General features: G+C 40.8%; 1 long non-coding RNA gene across 1 annotated transcript in view; it reads left to right on the forward strand.

Annotated features, from left to right (window-relative positions):
* The window catches only part of LOC147241766 (uncharacterized), a 35321-nt gene extending 18909 nt beyond the window's left edge, over positions 1-16412 (forward strand). The window contains exons 2-3 of the long non-coding RNA XR_015110981.1: positions 10134-10263; positions 16156-16412. This is a non-coding gene — a long non-coding RNA (uncharacterized LOC147241766). The remainder of the gene's footprint in view (positions 1-10133; positions 10264-16155) is intronic.
* The last annotated feature ends 1281 nt before the right edge of the window (positions 16413-17693 follow it).

Here is a 17693-nt window from a genome sequence, read left to right on the forward strand (position 1 = left end):
TAACTGTCCATCTCTATCTGCAGTTTTTGCAGGAAGCGTGCCTAGACCTCACCCCTCACCTTTTACTCACAATTACGCAGACACACCATACACACACAAACACACCTTCATTTTTCCCACCAAAAGACATGCTCCATGACCTCTCGCACCCCCCCCACCTGTTCTCCATCCATCCTCCTCCCATCTTTCTCTTCTGAACCTCCTCCCAAACCTATTCGTTCGGCCCCTCCTCCCCTTCTCCCCTCTTCCTTCCCTCTTTCCAAGCTCTTCCTCATCTCAAACTTTTTCCATATGCCTTCATTGCATTTATACTTCAGTTTTATTTTAAGTGAATTACACTTTGTTTTTTTTGTTCTGCATTTTACCATAATAATTGAACATATTTTGCTTTACAGACCAAATCAAACTTTTGTCTAAGCCACATTATTATCATGAAATAACCTTTTTTTTTATATAGATGGTGCATGCAGGGAATGAACTTTTATGCATATCATCATTTGAACACATTGTATATGCACAGACACACAACACATGAAATTTTAGCATGCCGCTGATGTAAACTGGCTTTATGACCACAGCATGCAGTCATATTATGAACATTCAAAAAAGAAGCATAACTTGAATATCCCATGTTTGATGAAGGTGGATTTATTAAAAATACTGACTTGAAAAAAGGAATGAATTACATTTGAGCACAAATGCAACATGCACCCAAGGGACCTTCCCCCTGGAATATCAACCTTTATATACCCCCCACCCCAAGCCATCCAAACCAACACAGCCCCCTCCCAGCCCCCTTGTCTTTGTTGTCCATCAGAGTGGTATGGTTTAAGCCTTCCCTCCAATCCCCGTCACCCCTCTTCCTCCACAGTCAAGTTCAAGAGTCCTCTAGAAACACACAGGGTGGGTATGGGGGTGGATGGGTGAGTGGGGTGGGGGTAGAGGTCAACAGTACCTTGGGACTATAAATGTACAAGGCACGGAAACCTGCAGGCATACATGCTTGTGCACTAGCCGCACACACGGACACACACTCAACCATATTCATCACATGGAAATATATGAATATAAATATGAATGTCACAAAAAAAACAGAGAAAAAATCTGTGGTAGAAAGATTTGCAAAAGCATGCAATCTGTACTTGAATTAAAGTAGATAAATAAATAAGTAAAATGGACTGACACCTACACACTCATCCCGGTGCACCTGCCTCCTCAAGGTCTGTCAGCCGCAGTCAAAATGGTGGACACATAACACCAGGCTTTGATTCCCTAATATGGAGGAAACAATTCTATTTTTCCGTGGGGCCGCTGATACTGGAAGCTAAAATTCAACCTCCGTCTCTCTCTCTCACTCTCTCTCTCGATCCCTCTGTCCACACACACACACACACACACACACACACACACACACACACACACACACACACACACACACACACACACACACAAAACACCATCCTATCTCACTTCCTTTTTCTATTTCTCTTTCTTGATATATCTGGACATTACTGTGTGAGTCAGCTTTAGTGGAAGGTGTGTGTGTGTGTGTGTGTGTGTGTGTGTGTGTGTGTGTGTGTGTGTGTGTGTGTGTGTGCGCGCGCACACACATCGGCACACGCATGGTAAAAAATCAAGGTGAATAAACACTCTTTAATTTCAGCAGTTGCAATTCCAAAGCTTTAAAATGTCATGCTAAGATAATTTATTTGAATAAAAATAATATTACAGAGGGGAAAAAAAGAAACAGCGAAGATTTATTTGCATTGGAAATGCAATCTGCGTGTCTATCTGCAGTTATTTCTAATTAATTTTTATCAAATTCTTCAGAGACTATTTCAGCCCCAGAATTAACACAAAAGAACTCCCTGCCTCAGTTCTCACACCAAAGATAATTATAAAGTTAAGAGGGTTTGCTAATTTAAAAATGCTATCTGCATGACATCAAATATACATCTTTGATCTCATTCTGTCCCCGATGGTTAAATGCCTTTAATTATATTCTGAAAAATTAACTTTCTCTGAATAATTAACAGTGACTCTTCTTTTTGTTTGTATGAGTGTGTTGCATACTTATTGCTTAATTAATTCTGGCGACAAACAATCTCCCAGTATATACATACAATTATACAAATGTGCAGAAATTCCATCAATTGCATATCAAAACAGTGCACTCGACTGTGCATTCCAAATGTTCAAATAGAGCAATTGCTTTGCCATTCCACACGCATATGACTTGCACTTGGAGCAATTTCTTTAAATCTCTGCATACCATGAGCCATAATCCTTCTACATTGTGAAAATTGCACAAAGCACACATATGACCCACATGTGTTCTTGACGGTCAGGGGGGACCTTCTCCATATCTCATTATATTCCCCTATAGAATATCAGCATCTCCCTAGGTGAATGTGTGTACATACAGAGAGGTAGAGAAAGAGTCAGATGATTCATATTATCTTTATCACCAAGCTACAGGAGCCGACTCTCTCCTCTTTCCTCCTCCCCATTATGTAAAACTATGGATTACGTCTGGTATGTGCTCGTATCCTGTATTCAGAGGAGTGTTTTTGTATGTGTGTTAGGGAGTTTATGGTATGCATTTTGGGGGGGGGGGGGGTATATACATCCATGCATGCATGTATGCATCCATGCAGAGACTCCCTCCTTGCTTCCCTCTCTCTCCATCTATCATGCATCCATAGGTCTATCAGCTGCGGGAATGAGGTGTGGAGAGAGAGAGAGAGAGGAAGGGGCGAAGGGTGCATGGGGGGAGAGAAATAAATTTACCCCCCCACACACTGCACCCTCTATACTTTAAAAATGCACATACATTTCCATACATCGAAAAAGCAGTGAGGTGCACACATCCTTGCTGCTGTATCCCCAATATGCAGTCACACATACACACACCCCAAAACACCAAATACAACAAAGATGAATGCATGTGTCCCATTCAGTGGGTGTGGGTGAAAATCTACCCCTTGCCATATTTATCTTCATAAGAGCAGAGGGTGCATGTGTGTGTTTGTCTGTATACATGCTGGTTGTGTGCCTGGAGTCTGTGTGTGTTTGTTTTTGTGTGTCTGTGTGTACATAAGATCACTTACCTCACCTGAAGAAAAAGAAAAAAACCCTAGCTTCTCTCATGTTAAATAAAGAATAAAAAAAACAACTCAACGATATAGATTTTCTTGATTCCTCGACACAAAAATATGAGAATTGAAATCATTCCGTAAAATGGAAAGTTGCTGTTTTTTCACACTCAATCTGAAACTTTTTTTCTTCCTTCTTTTCATTTAAAATGTATTTACTGCTGCATATATTCCAGTTTATAATCTTTTTGCCATCTGTCATGTTGCGAGCATTCGGATACCCAAACAACAAGCACAACCTTTCCCTAAAAAGCAGCTGAAACACCAAGCTCTTGTAGATAATGATGGCCTGTCGTGAGAGCGGGGGGAAAGAAAGACGGGTGTGGTATTATTAAGCAAGACTAGTTTGTTCGGGAGAAGTGCTTTTGGCTTTTAAAAAGTTCCATTTTGCACTCCCCAGGCGCCACATATGGGGTACCCCAGGGAGGCGCGCCTGTGTGTACGCTGCCGTAATATGTGTGTACTGTAAAATATTCTGACTGAACTGTCTAGCGGTTCACAGAGCAGGGAGATGTGTCCTGTCTCTTGCATTCAAATGTGAGTGGGGTTTTTTTGGAAGTAAAAATAAACAGATATGCTTGCTTGAACACACACACACACACACACACACACACACGCACATGGTGATGCGTGTATGGGCAAACCTGCTGTCTTGACATGTGCGCACATCCACACACAAGTACTGCATTAATATGAGGATGTGAACACAAGTGTAAGTGTGTGTCTGCCATCTGTGGGACGTCCGTATTTCCATCCATCTTCCCATCTAGTCCATCACTAGAACACCTGCTAAGCTCCAGCACCAACACGTCGTCAATCAACTGATAAATATTTCAAAAAGGACTGTTGATAGAGGAGTGTCGTCAAGAAGCCGGTCGCCAAGAACGTGCCCTTTCATAGCCTGTGGAACTATAGTTTTATATGGCGGCGTAAACTGCGGCAGGTCTACATTCTCAACTCACTCCTTAAGCTCTTTAATGCTTTTTCATATCACACCTGCAGTATACGGGCTGTAACATAAGATACCCCAAGACAATGAGCTGTCCAGTAGCTGAGGGGGTTAGCTGACAGCATGTTATAACGGAGCAGGCGGGAGGGATAGAGAGGTCGAGAGAAGGGTAGAATGGGGCCCTTCAAACAAAATACGACCCTTAAAAACCCCTCACCATTTGTGTGATCCGATTCCTCCTTGCTACCATATTTCCTACCCCCTAACCCTCCCACCCCCCCAACCCCACCCTCTGGATCTCACTGTTGTTCCTCCTTTAGTTCCCTCTTTCCTCACTCAATCCATTCACACACAAATGTGTTGTCTGTCATGGCTGTGATGATAAATTAGCGCGGGTGCTGCTGGTGAAATAAGAGCTGGTGTCTGAGTGCAGAGGGCGAACCAGTGGACAATGCCAGGGATGAACCACTGATAGTTCAGCTGTGGCTCAATATGGAGAAAAGCTTTGGAGGGGTCTGTGTGAGAGTCGGATATGTTCCCAGCACAGTTACAGTATAATGTTGCCACTTCTGTGAAAGGCTGAAAGCTTTAATTTCTGTCTTTTTTTCTCAAATTACCCCTAAAATACACATAAATTATAATAGGGAATAATAAAAAAGGTGCTTAAACGCAATTGGTGCAACATTTAAGGTGCTACAAATAAGCTGTTTCCACATAAAAATATAAATTTAGGTTTATTTTGTATGTGTTTATGCTTGTGTCAGCAAGTACGATCACAATCTTTAGTTAAATAACCTGAAGAACAATAAAATTGGTATGTGTGTGTATATGGGAGTGTGTGTGTCTGGAAGCAGCTGCATGTGTGTGTAGCTGGTGTGTGTGTGTGTGTGTGTGTGTGTGTGTGTGTGTGTGTGTGTGTGTGTGTGTGTGTGTGTGTGTGATTCTTTTACCTGCAGGCTTTGGTTTTTTTTTTAGTTTTTTTTGTGTAGCTGTTTGTGTCTATGCTTTCGTTTCAGAGTGTGTGTACAGACATATGTTTCTCATGAAGGCCCATGCAGGGCAAATTAATTCTCAGAAGTTGCATGGCGGGGGCTCTCCTTCCCTTTGAAATGGGGCATACTGCTCCCTGTAATCAATAAGTCAAGCCATCCTGGCCGCATGTTGCAACCCCCCCGGTACACAGATGAAGAAGCCCAATTTACTCATCATAAATTCTGATTCCCACAATAAATATGAGAGGAGGCCCCACGGTATTAGAATATCTGGAATCTCAGGGGCGTTTGAAATGCAGGCTGGTCCTCGCCTCAGCCTGGAGTTGCTTTGTTGGTTTGAATATGTGTTTTATGTTGAATAGTAATGATGTGGTCTCTGAATTTTTTTCTTCAAAAGGTATACTTTTATTACTAAAAAGGGGAAAACATACCCTGCTTTCATACAGATGTCTTATCATATATGTTTCCATATTAGTGCGATTGCATTACATGCGTCCGATTTTTGTCTACCTTTTGACAACATTTCTCTGTTCCTTTGCATTTTTGTAATAAATCTCGACAGGCACCTCCAGACAAGCGGTGACGTGTGCAGGCGAAGGCATGTGACGTTGAGGACACACTAATCTAAAAGACAAGTCCTGTCTCTCCTGTTTAAAGCCTCTCTGTTCGGTAGGTCCAGGCACATGACAGTGACCTGAGGAGGGGGAAAGTGTCGCAAAAATGTGGCACACCTCCACAAGTTGGCTGCGTCGGGCCTGTTGGATGTGGGCATGAAGAGCGACCAAGGAAAGACAGCTGATGTGCACATCTTTGTATTTTTCCTGTGCGAAGCAAACTTATTATTTTGCAAGCATAAATGTTATGAGTGTGTATTGGTACGCGTGGTTGCATGTGGTTTGTCTGAATGTGGGCAAACATGATTTAATGCAACATGGCATCCACAGCAAAAATGGCGCTCTATCTTCTTTTTGGCACTTCCTACCACGCTGCTCTGTTGATACATGACATTTATGAGACTCCCATGAGCCCCAGCACATGTTGCCCAGACAATTGAGCCGACTACAGCAGCGTGACAACAAAACATCAAATACTACACAGCCAAATGCGCGTGGGCCTCCCGCCAACATGGCAGAGAGCAAATCAGAATTTTAACAAAAACTTCTTATCCATTCCGTAAGAAGAATAAAGCTCAATGTGTGTTAATGCAACAAGAAGACTTCCTGAGGAAACTGAATTTAGCAAATGCAAACAGGAAGAGAAAGCAGTTGCAGAGTGAATCAATACAGCTGTCTTCATTTGTACGGCAGCGTTAAGAGCACTAATTCCTCACCTGTTAGTTACATCTGAGAAGAGAGCGAGCTGCGGCCGCTCACTAATCCATAAGTCTCCTGCTAAGTGGTTCATCAGTGAGTGCTTGGGATCGAATGTAAGCAATTAAGACGCCTAAATGGCGAGCTAATTGTGCTCAAAGTGTAGTTGTCGGTTTCTTACATGATCACACATGATTACAGACAGCTTGCTAATTGTGAACAGTTTAACTGGGAGGCTGCGCAACATGAAAGCAGCTGTAAGTATGGGAGAGAACACCAGGTTTGATTGGCAAAACAATTTAGCCAAATGGTCACATCGTTAGTGATTACAATCAAACACATTTGGAGCAATCACGGAAGTTTTTAATGGCTGGGTACATCCAGAGAAATGGACGCTAGCTGAACTATGTGAAGTTAACTGAAATAAACTAAACAAAAAATACCATTAACACTGGCTACATTTACATTAATGGAAATATTCTTTCTACTGGCCTTATTCTTAATAAGAATAAATGGAAATTAATAAAGGGAATAAAATCAGAGACCCCCACATCTTCATCTGATTATTGCTTACTGTGCCAATAGCTGCACTTACATCGACAATATTTCTTCTACCTAACCGACATTATTCAGATCATAGGTTCAAACTTAACTGTTTTCATTGACACTAAATATTGCGATCCAATGGAATGTCTGTCTAGATGCCACAGAACATCTGAACAGGAAGAATTTATCTGCGTAGAATGACAATGGCAGCGGTTCTGCCTGCTGCAACCGTGGTGACACATCTAACGCCTGACATGTAACAGAACGAGGGAGATCTGTCTGTTGATAACATGTTTAAAATAAAGTCATAACTTTTTTTGAAAAGAAACCAGTTGTCTTGGGAGCATTCTTTTCATTTGCTCTCGTTCAGCGGATTCCTTCTAACTTGAATCTCTTTAAAATTTTGAACAAGCCATTATTTCGAGCCTTTCAACCATCAAGGTATCTTTTAAAGTCTCCAGTGAAAATATGTTTGCCACAGACCGGTTCTGTTTGGTCTGCCATATTTTTGTCTCCCTCCAGACATGCTCAGAAAGAACATTCCTTCATTCCAACCAAATAAAAATATTAACACTGAATTTATTATCAACCACCAACTCTGCCAATTAGATTGAAAATTCCTTCCGATTGGGTCAGCCACAACTGGACAAAGTGAGTAGATGAGATGTTTTTAGTCTGATTGGCCTATCATTCTGATTTTTATTGGAACGTTAGTGTCCATGTAAACCCAGTGAGGCTGGTCAAAAAATGCTGTCTGGCAGTGTCTTATTCAGAATATTTTCTTAATCAGATTAATATCAGAATATTGCTGTATGTGTAAATGAAGCCGGTATTGAATTGAATTACCTGTAGATTTCAGTTCCATTAACATTCTATGCTGTTCCATTCATTTGAGTGTAATATTCAATACTTGCATTCATTTATTTTGAGCTGAAGGAAAGATCATACACTAAAATTACATCTATAAGAGAGAGAGAGAGAGAGAGAGAGAGAGAGAGAGAGAGAGAGAGGTGAAGAATGAGAGCAGATAAGCATCTGCACCGGGCCTCTCCCAGCCTTGGCCCACAGGTCTGAAGAGCAGAGCGAATTGTGTCTGAAAGGGGATGATACCCATCGGAATGTTAATGGTGCTGAATATTTCAGAGGTGGGATCATCACATGGTAGGAGGAGGATGGGTGGGTTTCCCGAAAGCATTTAGCACTTGAGGTTCCTCTCTGATATTGTACAACCTCCAGCCAAAGATGGTTTTGATGCACAGTTAACAAAGGCCCATGATGATCCCTCTATCATAACAAAATGGCTTTAATCATGATAAGTCAGGATATTTTATATTTGGTCACATTATAACTCGCTTTATTAATAGAGCTATCAAACAAAACTGACATTTCTAACCCCCATGCATACATCTCAGGATGTGCAGCTTTGGGAAAAGAAGCCGCCTTCAGCCTGAAATACGCTCACAGGCAATAAACACAGGTAACTCATATTCCTTGTGGCTCTTTTACAGTATTTGTCATTGTGAAATATCAACTAGCGTTACACATATGGTAAATCCAGTTAGCATAGCTATAAGTGGTTCTTAAGGCTTTTAACCAAGAAAGAAAAATCATGGGAGCCATAAAAAAACAAGGGGATTGCCCCAACAGTTCTTCTAAACATATATAAACATCTGGCATCCACCACGGTACCTTTATTTCAACCAAATGACTGGTTATGTTGGCCTTGAGAGAGTGAAACAAAAAGAACTTCTTTTTTTTTTGCCAAAGAAAAAAAAAAAGAGTTCTTTGGAAAAAAAAACACAACCTAAAAGCAGAAGGAAGGATCTAAAATTAAGAGAATTATTGCATGCTCCCAGATGTGCGCAAGGAGGATGACCTGGGAAAGTCAAAGTTGTCCCCCATCAATCATTGCCATATGCTTCTAGAGAAATGGATCCTGCAGGACACTTCATATTCCTCTTTCTGATTAGTTCATTTGAGAGATGAAGAAGGGGAGGAGGGAAGGAAAAAAGAAAAAAGGATGGTGGTGTGTTCTGAGAATGGATGGCCTCAGTGTAACTCAAGAAGGGAGAGGGTTCAATGTCAAAAATTAAGGCTTGCTATTTAAGACTGCGGGGATTGTTTTTATGTCGGTCTTTTCCTCACTTACCTTTCCCCCTCTTCTCCTGCGCTCCATCTTTCCTTTTCAGAGGTTAGTGTCAGCGAGTGATAGAGCAAAGGCAATGTGTTCTTAACTCTGATCAAAGGAGAGCGAGAGAGAGAGAGAGAGAGAGCGAGTGAGAGAGAGAGAGAGAAAAAGAGAGAGAGAGGAAGGCTTTTCTAATGACTGGCATTCACTCGCTCTTCTTAATCCATACCTCCTCGTTCCCTTCTCCTGTCTCCCGTCTCTGCCCTCCCTCGCTCGCTCACCTTTCTCTCTCAGGGCATTGGTAATTATCGGTGAGGTCTTAGTGACTGCAAATGAAATTACCATTTAAGAGAGAGGGAGAAAGAGACATCCCCTTTGCCATAGGAGAGGGCTTAAGTGAGGCAGCTTGGGTTTCAGCTATCGATTTTTAAACTGCTACATCAGAGAGTGTAATGCTTTCATAATTTCAAATAAACTGTCTGGTTACGAAGTACTAATGAGAGAAAGAGTGAGAGCAAACGAAGTAAAGGAATGATGAGGGAGGAATTCTAAGTGTTAAAGATCCTGAAGCAACTGGTAGTTTGAAAACAAAAAAAAATCTATAATATTTCCAGAAAAGTGAATATATACATAAAAATGCTAATGTTGTACAAGTAATTTGATATATTTTACACTGAATAAATCAACAGGCGATCCATAGATATTTAAGATTTTGCGAGAGATTTCATTCCACACAACCATTTAGCTGGAAAACTATATAAATATCCAATTTCAAGCTGCGTTTTAGAAAAACAGGAATGTGTCAGGTAGTCGCTCTCTCACATGCAGTAGTAAGTAACAAATTCAGAGGGAATTTCAACTGTGTGATACCGAAATAATATTTTTGTCTGAAGGTAATTGGAAGTAATAACAGTTATGTGATAGAAGACTGAAAGATAGTGAAGATGAGGGATAAAAAGAAAGGAAGATGGATTTTTGGATGACACTGCATAAACCCAAATCTCTCTCTCTCTCTCTCTCTCTCTTTCTCTCTCTCTCTCTCTCTCACCACAGACCGCAGGCCGTTGGAGGCAGCTTAGAAATCTCTTACATCTGGAAGAGCCATAATTCATGGGATTTGGCCTGACAGCCATGACAGGCATTGGGGCGACCAGCAACAACTGTCTCCTATGTTAGCAGCCATGTGAGTGTGTGTGTGTGTGTGTGTGTGTGTGTGTGTGTGAGAGAGAGAGATAGAGAATGAGTAAGAGTGAAAGACAAAGAATGACAACATACACTGTGTGTATGTATTTGTGTGTGTATGTATTTGTGTGTGTGTGTGTGTGTTTGTATGAGCAACCTTTCATGTATGCAGGAAATTCATGACCCAACTGTTCACGGTTTGCTCAACTTTTTGTTTAGAGAACTGTTATCACACAATTTAGGGCCTCACATGCAGTGATTTATGTAGGATCAGGTACACATCGATAAAACAACTCATTATAATCAGTTCTTTTTATTACATCTGTTTATTTTGATAGTCAGGCTGTAATAAGTAGATCCTGAACAGGTTACAATTGTTACTTTTCCATCTTAGTTGTAAGGGCTGACAAAATATTAGGAACACCTCTTTCACACATCTAGAAAAGCTGAACATTATTGCATTAGTTTTATGTACCGAATAAGTAAGGAACTGTGCATTCATAGAACAAAGGTGGGTATTAAATACATCCATTTCAGTATCAGTGAGCTACTTCAAATCATTTGTTGGATATATTTGGCACGTTCACTGGCAGAGTTTTGCAAAGCATGTGATTAAAAAAATTGAAATTAGACTAAAGTACCGAGCAGTGAAAATAAATTCGAATTAGGCTGCCAGTTAAATTAAATATGAATAGACCATATAATATACAATATTACTGGGAAAGGAGTCTTTTATGTTTAAATATACAGCTAATAATACTGATGTACATTTAAGTAAAATGTGATCCGTCTATTGGTACGTCATAGGATACTTGGCACGGAGGATAACATATGAAAAAAACCCAAACATAATTCAGAATTTGCTGCTTTTCTTGAAAACATAAACAAATTAAAGATTTACTGGAATACTGTGCATAAACCCTGCATGTGTACACTTGTTTATACACTTTTCAAAACACACGCACTTGCACGCACGCACGCACGCACACACACACACACACACACACACACACGAGACATAAACCGCCATGCAGTAGAGAAAGCAGTGCTGTCCATATGTTTCATGGCGTGCCAGAGGCTCCCTGTGTCGGCCCTAAATATTACACACAGACAGTAGCTATCACTTCCAAGCCTGAAATCCCACATTCCACATTCCTGATTCCAGCGGCTCGCCTGCTAAGCTGGGCACCACATGAACAGCCATTGTTAGAGAGAGCGGGGTCATGTATCTCTGTCTGACTGTCTGTCTCTCCGTTTGTCTCTCCCCGCCTATATATCTCTCACTGTCATAGTTTGTCTGCGACTCTCTTGCTCCGTCTATCTTTCAATTTTTTCCCGTGCTCGGCCTGTTTATCTAGCTTTCCTTTGTAGCCCACTCAGTTTTCCTACCGTTTTAAAAAAAATATATATATATATATAATTTTTTTTTTTCTTTCTGGCCATCTCTAGCATACTCATCTTCCTGTCTCTGACTGATGCTATTTGTCTATAGCTCTCCTTTCCTCTACAAGTACTCTTTCTGCTTCTTTCCCTTTGTCTCGCTCTCTTTGTATCCTGCTATCCGTCTCTCCCCGTTTCCAGATATTCATGTAGAGATTTTCTCACATGTTAGATATAGATTTATGACCCCTGCCAGATCCCCGTGGCCACTAAATTTGATACCATCCACTAAGCCACATTGTTTTTGTGTGTGTTTGGTCTGTATGGATGTGTGCGACAGTGGGGTAAGTACTGTATATGCGTGTGTCCGTGTGTGTTCATGCATTACAAGATGGAGGCGGGTGATTTTTAAAGGGTTAGCTTGGGCACGGTGGGTGCAGAGGAGGAATTTACAGTTTGTTGAAGCACAGCAGTCAGGTGTGTGTGTATGTGTGTGTGCATGTGTCTGTGAAATAGGGATTGAGAAAGAGCGAGAGAGCGAGAGTGAGAGCGAGAGAGAGAGAGAGAGAGTGTGCCTGTGGGTGCCAGGTGACCAGGCTAACCTTTTGGCTGGTGTTTTTGGATTTAGCCTTTGGATAGCGGTAAAAAATAAAAATGGAATGCTTTTTCAATTACAGATCAGAAAGAGAGTGAACAAAGGCAGGAGTAAAAGAAACGATGAGTTATTGGGATCTGGAATATCAAGAGTTTTCTGAGCAACGCATTCTTAAAATCTGAGCGCATTATTTTTTTGGACTTTTGGAACATTTTGTACATGGGGAGATCATCTCTGTTCGGTGGTTAAAATGATGAATGTCCTTTTTTATTTTAAGAAATTATGCATGGAATAATGGTGTACATAAAAACTGAATTTATTATTATTTTTTTCCTCTCTTTGTGATTTATCTAATGATCTGATACTCTCAGGCATTTTTGACATCCTACTGTCGGGCTGTGTTATTTTTGAGTGTAAAAACACACACGAATATGTGCAAAAATAGAACATGGACAGAATAGAATATGAAGACACAGCGACAAACACCTGTGGAAGCCGTTCACTGTGTTTTTGTGCATGTTATTAATTCTGACAGTAGTCAGTTTAAAGGCGCACCTCCTTTGCCATGCATATTTTATTGGCTGTAGGTGGTATTTGTTGTGTATTTATGTCTGTTTGTTTGAATCCTCCATTTCCTCAACCTATTCCACAAGTTGTCAAGGGTGGGGCATTTGAAAATGGCACTGTAGAGCACCGAGGATTGTAATATTGTTGTTTGTCTGTGTGATGTGAGATGGAATTTGTCTTTTGATGTTCGGCTCGGAGGAAATACACAAAAATAAAAGCTTTGTGAGATAAAGGTGTGTTTTTGCACATGTTTGAGTGTGCGTGTACGCATGTTCCCTCAAACTGTTTATCTGTCAGTCACACGGAGTGTGTGCACTACATCATTGTTTGCGCTACTGCATGCATGCTGGTATCATGTGTGCATTTGTGTGTGTCCGCATCCACATCTAAAAGCCATATCAGACTTCAGATCAAATGGTGTATGAAGGAGGAGAATGACAGAGAGAGAAAGTGATAGCTCTTTAATGTTACCTATCCACTCTCAAACCCAAATATAAGACCAAGAACACACAGAATAGGCAAGTGTGTTTTAGGGGGGAAAAGGAACGACATGAAACACTTATGTAGAAAAGCACAGAACATGACGTTGGCTTTGTAGTGGAGGGGAAAATGTCTCACCAAACAGAGAGGAAGAGGATAAATTGGATGCAAGCTGGAGAGAAGGTAGGGGCACGGAATGAAACAGCCACATGCACTTTACTGTTTGTTTGTGCATGTCAAAGTACAATCATATTTTGATTTTGACTGAATACCATCTCGTTTATCTAAGTCACCCTTCTTGCATTTTCCCCATCTGTGCTGCTGAGGTATCTAAACTTCCGCCGTCATATCTGTGAAGTAGATTTGCATGAGGATGATTATGAGATTCCATGCTATATCCTTTTTTTCTCCCCTCACTGAAATATCACAATTATTTCTTTAAATTGTTCATCTTTTTTTGTGTTTGATTTGTTGGAGAAAATAAAGTCTTTTTCTATCAGTTACTAGATGTTGCCTGACCTAAATAAGATGGAATTATATCCTTTACGCAATCTTTTATCTGTCTTTCTTTTGTCTCAATCTCCTCTCCTGAACCTTTGCTATGAACGAAAAGAAATGAATAATAAAAGTATGTCTATCTTTCCGATATGGGCTGGCCTTCTCTCTTGTGTGGTTGTTTAACACAGACATGCACCCACGATGTGACTCACTCTCAAATCTGACCCACACATGTTCAAATCCTCCACATTCCTCTCCAAGTTCCAGGCCACGCCCCCCCCCCCCCCCCCCGTGTGTGTGTGTGTGTCTCACTCCCTCTCCTTACCAGGAAATTAACCTTGACATTTCCAAGACATAATTCCCTCTAATAAAATGTGTGTGTAAATATATATAAACAAACGTGTGAAATATTCATGGAGACGGCCAATGCTACAGAGGGCTGCATATCAAAGCTGCAGCCAGAACCGGGGAGGGATTTTCTTTGCTTATCTGCCATCTTAACACAGCCATCATCCAAGGATCAAGTTCCTGCTATGAACATTACTTTGCGTAGGTCTGTTGTTATATTCAGAAGAAACCTTTGGCATGTATAAAGGAACAGTCTGGCTCAATGTGCTACTCTATTCAAAGAGAGGAAAAAAAAAAAAAGAGAATCATCATACAGGAACTGCGAGGATTGGTGAATGCTGGCTAAGACATATTGATGGCTTACTGGCCAATAAAACACATTCTGACATATTTCAAGGACGGAAGGACTGTGCGATTGAAGAGCGCAACACACATAATTTTGATAGTGAACACATAGATTATGTAGCCTCTTTACTACAAGTATGGTGCCAGCAGTTGGGTCATAAGATATATTTATAACACACCCGTATATATTTATGGAAATAGATCCATGAAGATCCCAGTATAGCGGGCTTACTTCCAGCTGTGTTGCAATAGCATCATCTAATTCCACAATGTTTAATATTTTTGTGGGGGGGGGGGGGGGTTCAGCATTATGTGCATCTATGTCTCCACACCATATGTATTTATGATCTTTGCACATGCAGTGCTAGCATGCTTCCATCATAATGGCATGACAGTGATCCAAAATGGCTGTTTTTGTAAGTATTTGGACACTGGGGAGCCTAAATGGAGGCAGGAGGGATACTGTGAAAGAGAGAGGGAGCACAGGAGAGACGAGGGAAGCATGTGGGTAGGTAGCAATTGTATAATACCATCACGGACCACCATCACCCCCCCCCCCCCCACCCCCATCTGACCAGTCTCATTTTAGGGCAATGGAATAGGTGCCGATGGCATATTATTCTGCCGTGGAAAATCACCCTCATGTTTTTATTCATGCCTGCACCACAAACAACAACAGGATTTGATTTCCAGAGTAAATATTCTCAATCAATACAGAGATGGAATGTATTATTTGTGATAATGTGTGCATAAGAGAGAGATTCCTGTTTTTCATGAGGATGATGTATATATTCTTTAGGAATTTATTTGTTTGGATTAGTAGTTTTTTATATAAAGCATGAAGGGAAGATTAATGTTACTTTGCAGTGTGTGATGCAAAAACAACAGTGATATGTTTGTGACTCTGAATCAAACTCCTCTGATCATTCCCAGTGGAATGGCATCTCCGTACCGCAGTTCTGCTCTAATCACTAGCCCTTCCTGCTGGGCCGGTGTCATATCCTGCAGAGTTTGACGTAGGTAACTAGAATGAGGTACATGTACCTCCTGTGGATAACACTACTGCCGTCTCCACGGTGATAGAGGCCCTCACCGTGACAAGCAGATGTCTGGGTGACTTTAGGTCCTTAACACAATGGTGAAATAGATGGACTGGTAGATGGAGATCAGCGGCAGAGTGCGATGGCAACTCAGAGAAAGATAAAAAATAACCCTGGTGGCTTATTCAGTATAGACTTAAAACACACGAATACAGACTGAGCGAAACAACATAGACAAGCAAACAAAACAAAAGCATATAGAGTGATTTATGGATTCACTTGGACCACTCAGAGAGCAACCAGTGGGCTGTGGTTCAAGGTGCAGGATTTCAGAAGAAATGTAGACTTTGTTTCTGGATAATCCGTAGAGTTGTTTGTGAAAATGGATGGACGGGATACTTCTTCGGCCTGAGTATGTGATGGTAACAGCAGGACGGAATGTCTTGATGAAATGCACACATACTATATCCTAAAATGATTTGTCCAAAAGTGTGACGCAGAGCGGGAGAAAAAAAAAGTGCACAATTACCATCAAATGTTTTCCCATATTTCTGTCCATGTATACCATCAGCTCATTTAAGGATGTGATGCTCCAATAACAATCATACAAACAAGACTCTGTTTACACCTTTTTTCACAGACCATCAAATAGCATTTCTTTGCCCCCCCCCCCCCAAGAGAAGTTCTCATGAGAGAAAAGGCGAGTCCAAGAGTGATGGATGATGGCGGTCCAAGAAGTACCTGGATATACACTAGATTAGCAAGAATTTCAGTGAGTTTACAGAACGTACTCAAGTGTATTGCGTCTCCTCACACTGTGCATTCACAAACCTCAAGTCAAAGAGTCTGTGTTGTTTTTGAATTGTTCGTACTAATTTTGTTTTGAATTTTTTTTTTTCAGGCATGAAAGTCACAACGTATAGATCCCCAACATGAGGTCATGTTGGCTAAAGGTTTGGAAATGTGTGACAGTTTTATGCAAAGTGTAAAAAATACAGGTTTTAAAAAGACTTGAGCCCTGAGCATTTTTCTTCTCCTCAAAAGCTAGTGAGAGTATTACTTTTGAACGATTGATGTTTAATGCATTATAAGGAATTCAAACAAGGCACATCTCTCATGATAAATGATAAAAGGTAGCAATCAAGCTAAATATACAAACAGATGATGCAGGGATCCTGTTTGTTAAAAGCACCAAAAAAACTAAAATAAAGATCTTTTAGAACCTGTGTAGAACACATGCAATTAAGCTCCTCTAATCCTCAGAAAACAACTTCCAGGTGCAGCCGTGGGCACCCATCCCCATTTTCACTCTCTTCACTGTTATTTTCCTTTGTCTCCATGTGGTTTGTTCAGTCCTCAACTGAACTCCTGCCCAGTTCTGGTCTGTGGTCACGTCACCAAACCTCTCCCTGGAGGAGTGCTGTTTATTGTTTGTTTAATTTCTTTTTTTAGATAGCTTGTGTATTTTTATTTGGTCTTTTTTGATCTACAGTAGAGGCGAAATAATATGTAGCCCAGTAATGTGTGAAATTTAGCACACCTACCTTACTCTAGCTAATTTGATTTGGTTCGGCTTTGTCAAGCTAAATTGTTAGCTTACATAAATAATGCATACTTACATACTTACAGAATTGAGAAAAAAAAAACACTCAAGTAACCCCCCCCCCCAAAAAAACCCTACAATTCTGATAACTCGTACCTGAGAGAGAACAAAAAAAAATTGAGATGGAATTCTAACCACTGCTGAGAGGCTAAGAGCAAAAGAAGAAAGAAAAGCCAAACCAAAGTACAGTCAACAATGGCATAAAGGACAAAAACAGCCGGTTCAACACACAGAACAGCAGATAAGGGAATACAAGGAAGAAAAGTGGGAAATTCAATACAACATGTGAAGTTCTTCCAAAAATCAAAATTACAAAAATGCAATGTCCTGCCACTTAAGACGCATGTGATAAAGAAGCCCATGGCATGAAAGGATAAGTCTACCATTACTGGGTGCTGGTGGGATATAGAGGGACCAGACTGAAGCCAGAAGGGTTATTCACACTAAAGTGCTCCACACCTAAAGCTGAGCAAAATCCACCATTTTATATATCAATGCATTCACCCATACCAAACCTACTGGAAGAATTTAGTGGGAAGGGTGGACACTGACACACTGGACGTGAAATATCCAGC

This window comes from Aulostomus chinensis, chromosome 21 (assembly GCF_037954235.1).
Source record: "Aulostomus chinensis isolate RoL2024-O1b breed Wild chromosome 21, RoL_Achi_v1.0, whole genome shotgun sequence".
Lineage (NCBI taxonomy): Eukaryota > Metazoa > Chordata > Actinopteri > Syngnathiformes > Aulostomidae > Aulostomus > Aulostomus chinensis.